Source organism: Anopheles arabiensis (assembly GCF_016920715.1).
Source record: "Anopheles arabiensis isolate DONGOLA chromosome X unlocalized genomic scaffold, AaraD3 X_pericentromeric_contig0026, whole genome shotgun sequence".
Classification (NCBI taxonomy): Eukaryota; Metazoa; Arthropoda; class Insecta; order Diptera; family Culicidae; genus Anopheles; species Anopheles arabiensis.
The window spans coordinates 391,282-402,500 of NW_024412104.1; positions in this window are offsets into that span (position 1 = coordinate 391,282).

The window sequence follows — 11,219 nt, forward strand, 5'->3', positions numbered from 1 at the left end:
TGCAATGCGACGATGACTAAACGTAAGAGGTACACTCCTAACAAGAGTGCATTTTGGTGGACGTTAGAGATTGAGGCACTTCGCAAAGAGTGCAAACACCGCGATCGATTAGCGCAAAGAGCTTTTAATACTGATCTCTATTCTACTTTTAGGGACGAGTTCAAGGTGGCACGGAATGCCCTCAAGCGATTGATCAAGCATACCCGACAGAGGAAGTGGAAAGAGTTCCTGGGAACAGCGAACAACGCATCATTCGGTATAGTATATCATACGTTCAAGAAAGTGGCCGAGGGTTCGATTGGACCCCGAACCATGACATTGGACGAGTTTAGGGAAGTGGTGAGCGAGCTTTTTCCTACTCACCCAAACACGGTGTGGCCTGATTATCGTATCGATCAGCCACGAGAGTTTGAAAGGGTAACTAATGATGAGATTCTTGCGGTTGCCAGGAGACTACCCAACAAGAAGGCGCCGGGACCAGATGGTATCCCGAATGAGGCGCTGAAAGTTGGTATGTTGACTGCAACCGATGCATTTTGCAGGGTTTACCAAGGCTGTTTAGAGAACGCGAAGTTCCCCGATGAGTGGAAAAGGCAGAGGTTGGTGTTAATACCAAAGCCGAATAAACCACCAGGGGAACCGGGTTCTGTTCGCCCCATTTGTCTACTAGACGGGGCAGGTAAAGGTTTAGAACGCATCATAGTGCAACGGTTAAATGCACACATCGAGGAGGTCAACGGACTGTCTGACGACCAATTTGGTTTCAGAAGTCGTCGATCAACAGTTGATGCGATTCAACGGGTAGTGGACATTGTTTCGGTAGCTAGAAGTAGAAACAGATACAGTGGACGGTATTGTGCTGTCGTTACATTAGATGTTACTAATGCTTTTAACAGTGCTTCGTGGTTGGCGATTGCAAATGCTTTACAGAGAATTAACACTCCTAAATATCTTTATGATATCATTGGTGATTATTTTAGGAATCGTGTGCTGATGTATGATACCACAGATGGACCGGCAGAGATTGCAGTCACATCGGGTGTACCTCAAGGCTCGGTACTTGGCCCAACGTTATGGAACCTCATGTACGACGGAGTCCTACGAGTTGCAATGGTGGAAGGGGCACGGATTATCGGCTATGCAGACGATATAGTATTGTTGGTGGAAGGTAATTGTGTTGATGATATTGAAATTCTCGTTTCCAGTCAGATTCGCATCATCGACAGATGGATGACCGACAACGGATTAAAGATAGCCCCGACCAAGACCGAGTTTATTATGGTCAGTTCCCATCAGAGGATACAGCATGGGGCTATCAGGGTAGGTGATCACGTAGTACACTCGTCGCGCAGCTTAAAGTATTTGGGGATGGTCTTAGATGACCGCCTCGATTACACTTCACACATCAGGTATGCGGTGGAGAGAGCGACGAAGCTATGGACCACCTTGGTAAGGATGATGCCTAATAAGGCAGGTCCGAGTAGTAATGCTAGGCGAGCAATTGCTCTTACTGTTGTGGCGAAGGTCCGGTATGCCTCGCCCATTTGGTGTCATACCCTTAGATTTGCTAACCGTAGACAATGGCTACGTCGGTTTTACCGGCCAGTAGTCCAGCGAGTTATCTCTTCTTTCAGGACAACTTCTCATGATGCAGTCTGCGTGCTTGCGGGAATGATCCCGCTTCATCTCCTCCTGGACGAGGACTCCAGGACTTTTCATCGGAGACGAGCAGAGAACATCGCCGGATCGGTTGCACGTAACATGGAACGTGTCACAACTATGGAACGATGGCAACGAGAATGGGATGAGAGTGTTCACGGTCGGTGGACATACCGTCTCATACCCGACGTCAACAGATGGATAAGTAGAAGATTTGGTGGTGTAGATTTCTTTCTTTCTCAGTTTCTTTCCAGCCATGGCTTCTACGCCTACCAGCTTCAGCGGATGCAGTTAACGGGTTCGCCGCTATGTGATGCGTGCGAGGAACCTGAGGACGCCGAACACACGATATTCCATTGTGTACGTCATCGTGAATTAATCATCAGACTTCAGCATCAAGTCGACGAGGAGTTAACGCCGGAGAACATCATCGAAGTTATGTCTGCTAACAGATATAACTGGAGCATGGTTCATCAAGCAGTACGGACGATTATGATTCGACAACAACATCGAAGACACGACATCGAACGAGGCGAACGACGTGCTTTGCTCGCCAACATCCAGTTGGCCTTGCAGAGCAGCGACAGTGACGACGAGTAACGACAAGGATTCATCGTAGTTCATCGTAGCTTCATCGCCGAGGGCTAGACAGTGGCTAATCACCACTGTTGGAAGCCATTCGTTGCCTGGGATGATGGACATCCACCGCCCGAGTGACGTCGATACCCTAACGGGTGATCCACTCGGGGCCGGTTGAAGGCACGGAGGGGTTTTAGTGAGTAAGAATCTCACACTACCGGGGTTGATCACCCAGGTGTCTTATGCAAGATTTCCCCTTCGATAACAAAAAAAAAAAAAAAAAAAAAAGGTAGCCAAATGCCCGAGGACTGTATCTGCTGGCGTTCCTCAGGGTTCGGTTCTAGGACCAACACTTTGGAACGTCATGTACGACGACCTACTCCGCTTGCCGCTCGAAGGACTACGAGCGGACATCATCGGGTTCGCTGACGACGTGGCCTTCACATTTTTGGGAAGGACCACGGAACAGGTCAGCGCATTAGCAACGGCTAACCTGGAGAGGATCGAGCGGTGGCTGCAAGGAGTCGGTTTGGAACTTGCCCACCAAAAGACCGGGTTCATGATCTTTTGTACCCATCATGTCCCGCAGCTCGCAGAGCTTCAAGCGGGCGGTCACTCGATCCAATCCACGGAAACGCTGAAGTACCTGGGAGTGGACCTCTGCCGCAAACAGCACCACAGCCGGCATCTGGAGAGGGTGGTCAATAAGGCTTCACGGATTACGAATGCCTTGACCTGCCTGATGCCGAATAAGCGTGGTCCTAAGAGCCGCAGAAGGAGACAGCTCGTAAACGTCGGCAACAGTATCATCCGATACGGAGTTGCCACCTGGGGGCGATGGGTGCTCGACAAGGAGACCCATCGCAAATCGGTCCAAAGGGCGCATCGACCGGGGCTCTCCGAGTCGCCAGCGCCTTCCAGACCGTTTCTTATGATGCCGCTTGCGTTGTTGCCAACACCACCCCGTTAGTCCTCCTCATGCAGGAGGATATCCGCTACCACGACGAAAAGGTAGCGAGTGGTGGAGTTCAATCGGACATACGAAAGCGGCAACGGGAGGAGACGATGAGGCGCTGGCAGGACCAGTGGACAACGGGTGCAGGGCAACCAGGAGCACCAGGACTGAAGACGAGGAGGCTGATTCCAGACATTAATCTCTGGGTCAGCCGCAAGCATGGGGAAGTTGACTTTTCCTCACCCAGCTCCTCACGGGGCACGGGTTCTTGCGCTCCTATTTCGTCGAGAAAGGCATCTTGGAGGGCTCGCCCAACTGCCCTGAATGTGGTGACGCCGTGGAAGATGTTGAACACGTGCTGTTCCACTGTCCACGGTTCGATCGGATCCGAATGAGATGCAGCAGCGGTGCCATTCCCGAGTAACAATGGATAACATCGTCTCGGAAATGTGCACCCGCAGCGAAACGTGGGAGGCCGTCCGCGCCGCCGCCAGGACAATCTTCTCCACTCTCCAAGCGAGATGGGATGTTGAGCGTCCACCAACGGCAAGGCGACGCAGGCGGGCCAGACGGCGGGCGAGGGACGCAAATGGTGGTCCTCAGGCCATGCGGCACGGCAACAACCCGCACCGCAAGGGCCACCGTAAGCTGGAAAGTTATTAATCTTTTATTTATTTTCGTTTCTTTCCAGCTTTCTTTTTCTCTTCGCTCATCTATTTTCAGCTTTCTTCTATCTCTTTCTCCTTTTTCTTGTTTCCTCTATCCAAATCTCGTTTCAGGAGAACTGCCTTACGTGCTTGGAGTGGTGACCAACGATGCCGACCCCCCATTGCCCACCCGAAGCGTGGGCGATAGGACCAAAGGGACCGCGTTGCACCACGGAAAGCAGCGTAATAAGCAGAATCATCAGACCAGATCGCCGCAGAAGATGCGTTGTGACCCAGGGTGCAACCGCACACACGACTCCGCATGAAGTAATACGCACCACAAGCGTACCGGCCGAGTTGGGTGAGTCGGAGAGGGGATGGAATATGCTCACTCTTCGCGTATAAAAAAAAAAAAAAAAGGTAGCCAAATGCCCTCTGAAAAACTCTGAAAAACTTAAATTTCACATAGAACGCCTTCTGCGAAAATTTTAAAATTATCCCCAGTTCAGTTTTTATCCATGAGCAAATTATTTTCAATTAAAAAAAAATATTTATTTAATTTTTTCACTCAAATATTTAAACGAATAATTGTTAAAAAATCCTTTATTTAAAATAATTAACTTACATCGCCTTAAGCACAATAGAGCAAATTAATAAATTACAATTTCAAATTCAACGCTCAACAATTAGACAAGCATACTTTCCATCACAATCCAATTAGTTATATTCCCTTACAAAATCAAATCTCAATTATTTAATACATTTATACACTTTGTATTAGTTTTCATATAAAATAATTTAACAAATTCTAATATTTACCAACAAATTTCCAATAACTTCTTTTAAATAGTAATTCGTCTTCTTCAACCATAACCAATAACCCTTTTACAAGCAGAAGTTAAATAATCACGTAGTTATTTTTTCTCCCGGTTCTTTGCATGTAAAAAAAAAAAAATTAATGAATTTAAATAGTTTAAATAATTATTAATATTAATTAATTTAAAAATAACAAAATAGTTTGAATTGACATTTCAACACTTGACATTTGACGTTGACATATAATCAAACTGACAGCTCAATATATCTGACACCTAACGTCACCTTGACATCTTGAATTGGTTGACAGCTATAATTTAAATTCTTTGACAGTTGCAACCGATTAAATAATAATTTAAAAAATCAATTAATTATATTTAACCAACTAAGTTAAATTAAAATTTCGTTCCTCAAGTTACAATTTGTTACATAATAATAAACTTTAAATTCCTTGTATACTTCCCAATATCATTCGATTAATTAAAAATTTTAATATCCAACTTAAAGATACCTTTAATTTTTGAAAAGACACACAACAGTAAAAAAAATCAAACCACCATTCGTAAAGTAGAATAATTCCCCAAACCAGTAGAACTAACAATTTAAATTTTCAAAATCTATCCTAACCAAATTTCAAAACTCTCGTAAAACTAACAAACAAATCTCCAGTAAGGGAGCGTAGAGCAAGGTGACTGGAAAGCCATTTTACCTGTATCCCGTAGCATAGACAAAAATATAACGGGACATTTGGTCCATTTTACCTGTAATGTTGAAGCACACACGTCTCCTCACGTAGTTTGTCACTTTTAAGCACTCTTAAATTTCATTCATTTCATTCATCTCATTCAAATCTCGAAAACTCTGAAAAAACTGAAATTACACATAGAAAGCCATCTGCGAATATTTTAATATTATCCCTAATTCATTTTCTATCCATGAGCAAATTATTTTCAATTTAAAACAAAATTAATGTTTAATTTGTTTTCACTCGAATATTTAAACGAATAATTGTTTTAAAAAAATCCTTTATTTAAAATAATTAACTTACAACGCCATAAGCACAATAGAGCAAATTAATAAATTACAATTTCAAATTCAACGCTCAACAATTAGACAAGCATACTTTCCATCACAATCCAATTAGTTATATTCCCTTACAAAATCAAATCTCAATTATTTAATACATTTATACACTTTGTATTAGTTTTCATATAAAATAATTTAACAAATTCTAATATTTACCAACAAATTTCCAATAACTTCTTTTAAATAGTAATTCATCTTCTTCAACCATAACCAATAACTCTTTAACAAGTAGAAGTTTTAATAATCACGTAGTTATTTTTTCTCCTGGTTCTGTGCATGTATTAAAAAAAAAATTATTAGTTTTCTGATCTAAATAATTTAAATAATTATTTATAATAAATTCTCTTAATAATAACAAAATAGTTTGATTTGACATTTTAACACTTGACATCTAACGTTGACACACAATTAATTTGACAGCTCAAAATATCTGACACCTAACGTCACCTTGACATCTTAAATTGGTTGACAGTTATAATTAAAATTCTTTGACAGTTGCAAGCGATTAAATAATAATTTGAAAATCAATTATTTATATTCAACCAATTAAATTATATTAAAATCGCTTATGCTCAAGTTACAATTTATTACACAATAATAAATTCAATTCTTTTAATCTTTAAATACACAACTCATACCCTGTTGACATTTAAATTGTTTGGACAGCTTGTTTAAACCTAACATTTACCGTTATTGACAACAAATAGACTGACAGCTATTAAACTAAAATTTTAATCTCGGAAAACTCTTTCATGTTATGGAATTCCCTTTTTCTAAATTTAATTAAAGTTTACTTAAATCCGCTTCCAATCATTTAATTCGCTTCCTAAGCTTTTTCTTTTAATTATCAATACCATCTAACCCAGTTAATACTTTCTCCGTTGCATCAATTTGAAAATAACTTTAATCATCTTATTTGATTATTCCCATGACATTAAATTGCATCCATTAGACATTGACGTAAAACATCACGGTACCATTGACACTCAAATAGATTTGACAATTTATCAATAACTTGAATGACAGTGACATCAAACGTCTCATCATATTGACAAAAAAGTAATTGACAATTTGATTACAGCGCAAAATCCATTGACATCTAACGTTTCTAAACTTGACAATAAATTCATTTTCCCGTTTAAATTAAAATTTTGACATTAAAATTCATCCCTATTCTGACAATAATTACTTAATTAATCAATCAATCAACCTACTTGCGAAATTCCTTAGAAAATCAGTAGACAGTCATAATAACCCTCATAGAATTTAACCGTAGAAACTAACCGGTAGTAAAATGGTGATGAACACACGCTCCACTTTAGCTCGTAGAAGTAGTCCCTCGAAGGCAGTGACGAGTAGATATTCCGTCCGCCGTAGCTCGCTGGGAACGATGTCCCCGTCTAAGGCTTCGGCCACCAGCTTTGGTAGACGGGCATCAACAACCCAGCTGATGGCTTCCAAGGCACCTGCCCTACGAGGAGCTTCTTCGGTAGAGGTGGAGGGAAAATCAAAAAGGGTCTCTGTTCTCCCGCAGATTGCGGAAGACAGCCAAGGGGAGGGCTCTAAGGCAGGGCAAATTTACGACAGGAAATTTTTCGCTACCGCATATCCAGCAGAGTCAAATCCCATGGGCCCATTGCAAAAGCAAAACATGAGCTCATGCTGTTTATCAGGGACACCGTAAAGCACAGGGCTATTTTAGCCAAGACGCCCCAATTCTCGAATTGGGAAGAGCGTATCGGCTCAGTCTTAGCCCTGCTGCACAATCTTCCAGCAATTTGGCTGGGAGAGGCGGGGTCAGGAGTTGATGTTGGAACGGGAACCGAGGATCTGGAGGACCCGGTGTTGGAGCAAGAATTAGGGCCTTTGGCAGGCCCTAATCAGGAGCCGCAACCGGGATCTTTGCCTTTGGATGAGACCGATATCACCAAATTCCTCACTGTTTTTGGGGGGAATTATGCGGGAGATGTTCAACACACTAGTTAGGAGAATGAGGCCAAGACAGGAGGAAATGGGGAACAGGGACAACAGCTGGTGGGTCAGGGAAGGGAAAAAGGGCAAGAAGAAGGGAAAGGGTCGGAATGCCAAGGTAGTTGTGGCAGAGGAACCGTGCGAAGGGGAAATTTGTTCGACGGACCAGGGATCTGGACCATTAGAGGGGCAAGAGGGTGCGCAAGAATGGCGGACGGTAAAGGGGAAGACCGCCGTGCGCCGGGAGAGACGGAAGAGGAAGAAGCAGCGTGAAGCTGAGCAAGCAGCTAGCCTCGCCGCAAACACGCCACCTTCTGCTCCCCAACCCAAGCAAAAGCCGGCATCTGCTTCTAATCCCAGGGCCGGCCGAATGCCAACGCCATCGAGCTCGAATCAATTGGGGGATTCAAGCACGCGGACATGATGCCTATCCTTAGGGAAACGGTGAAGACGGTGAGCAGAGAATCAATAAGGGTTAAGCACAGCTACACCAAGGGTCGCACCAGGAAACGATGACCCTTTGGAGAGAGGTGTCTGCGGCCCTTGATGGCAAAGCAAAATGCCGTCCGCGGACACCCTCAGTGCGGGTGAACTGCACCAAAGAGAGCTGGGTCTTCGCCTTTGGAAATGAGTGCCGCGCTGGGCGTTGAAATTTTCAGCGACCAGATCACGACCGTAAAACGCATTACGGTACGTTGGTCGCATTTTCGACTGCCCAGCAATAGCGGTGACCGACCAGGCCCTGGCAAGGCAATACACGGTCGGTTTCAGCAAATGCTGCAGCTTCGGCTTTTGGAGCGTCGGCGGCAATGCTACCGGTGCTACGAATACGGGCATACTGCTGCCCGTTGCCGTGGCAAGGACCGCAGTAGCAAATGCCGCTGCAAGGAAGATAAGCACGAGGACCGGGACTAAGTGTGGAGGCGATGCGGCCCGGATGCAATCGGGCATTCGCTGGGCCAGCGCAGTTGCCGCTACTTTGGAAAGGTAACCCCACAGCCCAGTCATGATTAGAGTGTTCCAACAGAACCTCAATCATGACCAAACGGCACAAGACTTGCTTTTGCAAAGTGCTCGTGCCGAGGGTTGTGATATTCTGATTATCTCGGACCCCTATTGGGTGCCGAATAATAACAGCATTGGTTACCGATACCACTGGTCGGGTAGCAGTGGTATCAGTTGGGGATTATCCTTTTCAGCGCATCATTGACAACCAACGGGAGGCGACTTCGTTGGTCTGATGCGGGGAACGGGGTTCTGATACGACTGTCGTGGAGTTCCGTTGACTGTCGAGGAGTACTGTGCAAATGGACCGAAATCGTGTCTGACTTCCACGGAATCGGGGGTGTAAACGAGGGGTGCTGGTCAGGTGCAAAGGAGGGAGGGGAGGGGGAGTCGGGGGGTATCTTGATTGGATCTGCGGCGGCATGAGGATTGGATTTCAAACCAGCTCAACATCGAGGACGTATCCTGCAAATGGCCGCAACTCCATCGTGGACGTATCCTTTGCAGCCCCTCTTGGTTTGGGACAACAATTGGCGCGTGTGTGCCAAACCCCAAGTGACCACAAGCTATCAAGTTTGTGGAAGGTGGCCACGAGATTCTTCGACAAGGGTTCGTTGAATCTTGGGGACCACAACATTTTTGGGTTGTTGCTTGAGAACTTTGGCCATGTTGCACCATGAGGCAACCCAAACGACAGGGCGGCACCAGTTTATTGGTGGACGTCCGAGATTGATCGGTTGCGCAGCCATTTATCGGAACGCAGCGGTTACGAATCGCGCGAGGAAAGGACCGAGGAGCGGGAAAGGCGTCAAATGAAGGACGCATGCGCTGGAGCACGGCCATCAAAGCAGGAGGACCAAACAAGCAGGATCTGCCGGAACAATTGGAACCGCACGGCTTTGGCCCGCTTACCAAATCCATGGGAGCGGGATGCCCGGCTCCAGGGATGCCAATAATTCCAGATTGGCTCTTTGGATCGTCCCCGATGGAGTGGCCCGACACAGTAGGATCTCGGAGGATCCGTTGGGAAGAGTTGAAGGTTGAAATTGCCCGCTCACTCAACCCCAAGAAAGCTCCGGGGACGACAATATTCCAAATATGGCTGCAGCTGGCTGGCACTTTTCCGGAAGTTTTTGCCAAAAGCTACAAGCAGCTACTGGAGGCAGGCACTTTTCCCGACGCATGGAAGCGGCAACAACTGGTGCTGCTTACCAAGTCGGGAAAACCACCTGGGGAGCCCTCGTCATACCGGCCAATTTGTTTGCTGAGTGTGCTGGGGAAAATTTTAGAGCGGTTGATTCAGCGGAGGCTGACAACCCATCTGGAGTCGACCGGGGACTTTCGGACGCCCAGTACGGTTTCCGTAAAGGGCGTTCAACCGTTGATGCCATCACTCGGGTGATGGACAATGGTAAAGTCGCTCTAGACAAAAAGCGAAAGGGGATCGTCTCTGTGCGGTGGTAACGGTGGACGTCCGGAATGCCTTTAACTCGGCAAACTGGACAGCGATCGGCCAAGCTCTGCAGCGTAAAATACTCCGCCTTATTTGCAGGCGTTGCTGCGGAACTATTTCATTGGCCGAACGCTCCACTACGATACGGATGAAGGAATAGTGTCGAGGACTGTCTGCTGGCGTTCCTCAGGGTTCGGTTCTAGGACCAACACTTTGGAACGTCATGTACGACGACCTACTCCGCTTGCCGCTCGAAGGACTACGAGCGGACATCATCGGGTTCGCTGACGACGTGGCCTTCACATTTTTGGAAGGACCACGGAACAGGTCAGCGCATTAGCAACGGCTAACCTGGAGAGGATCGAGCGGTGGCTGCAAGGAGTCGGTTTGGAACTTGCCCACCAAAAGACCGGGTTCATGTCTTTTGTACCCATCATGTCCCGCAGCTCGCAGAGCTTCAAGCGGGCGGTCACTCGATCCAATCCACGGAAACGCTGAAGTACCTGGGAGTGGACCTCTGCCGCAAACAGCACCACAGCCGGCATCTGGAGAGGGTGGTCAATAAGGCTTCACGGATTACGAATGCCTTGACCTGCCTGATGCCGAATAAGCGTGGTCCTAAGAGCCGCAGTAGGAGACAGCTCGTAAACGTCGGCAACAGTATCATCCGATACGGAGTTGCCACCTGGGGGCGATGGGTGCTCGACAAGGAGACCCATCGCAAATCGGTCCAAAGGGCGCATCGACCGGGGGCTCTCCGAGTCGCCAGCGCCTTCCAGACCGTTTCTTATGATGCCGCTTGCGTTGTTGCCAACACCACCCCGTTAGTCCTCCTCATGCAGGAGGATATCCGCTGCCACGACGAAAAGGTAGCGAGTGGTGGAGTTCAATCGGACATACGAAAGCGGCAACGGAGGAGACGATGAGGCGCTGGCAGGACCAGTGGACAACGGGTGCAGGGCAACCAGGAGCACCAGGACTGAAGACGAGGAGGCTGATTCCAGACATTAATCTCTGGGTCAGCCGCAAGCATGGGAAGTTGACTTTT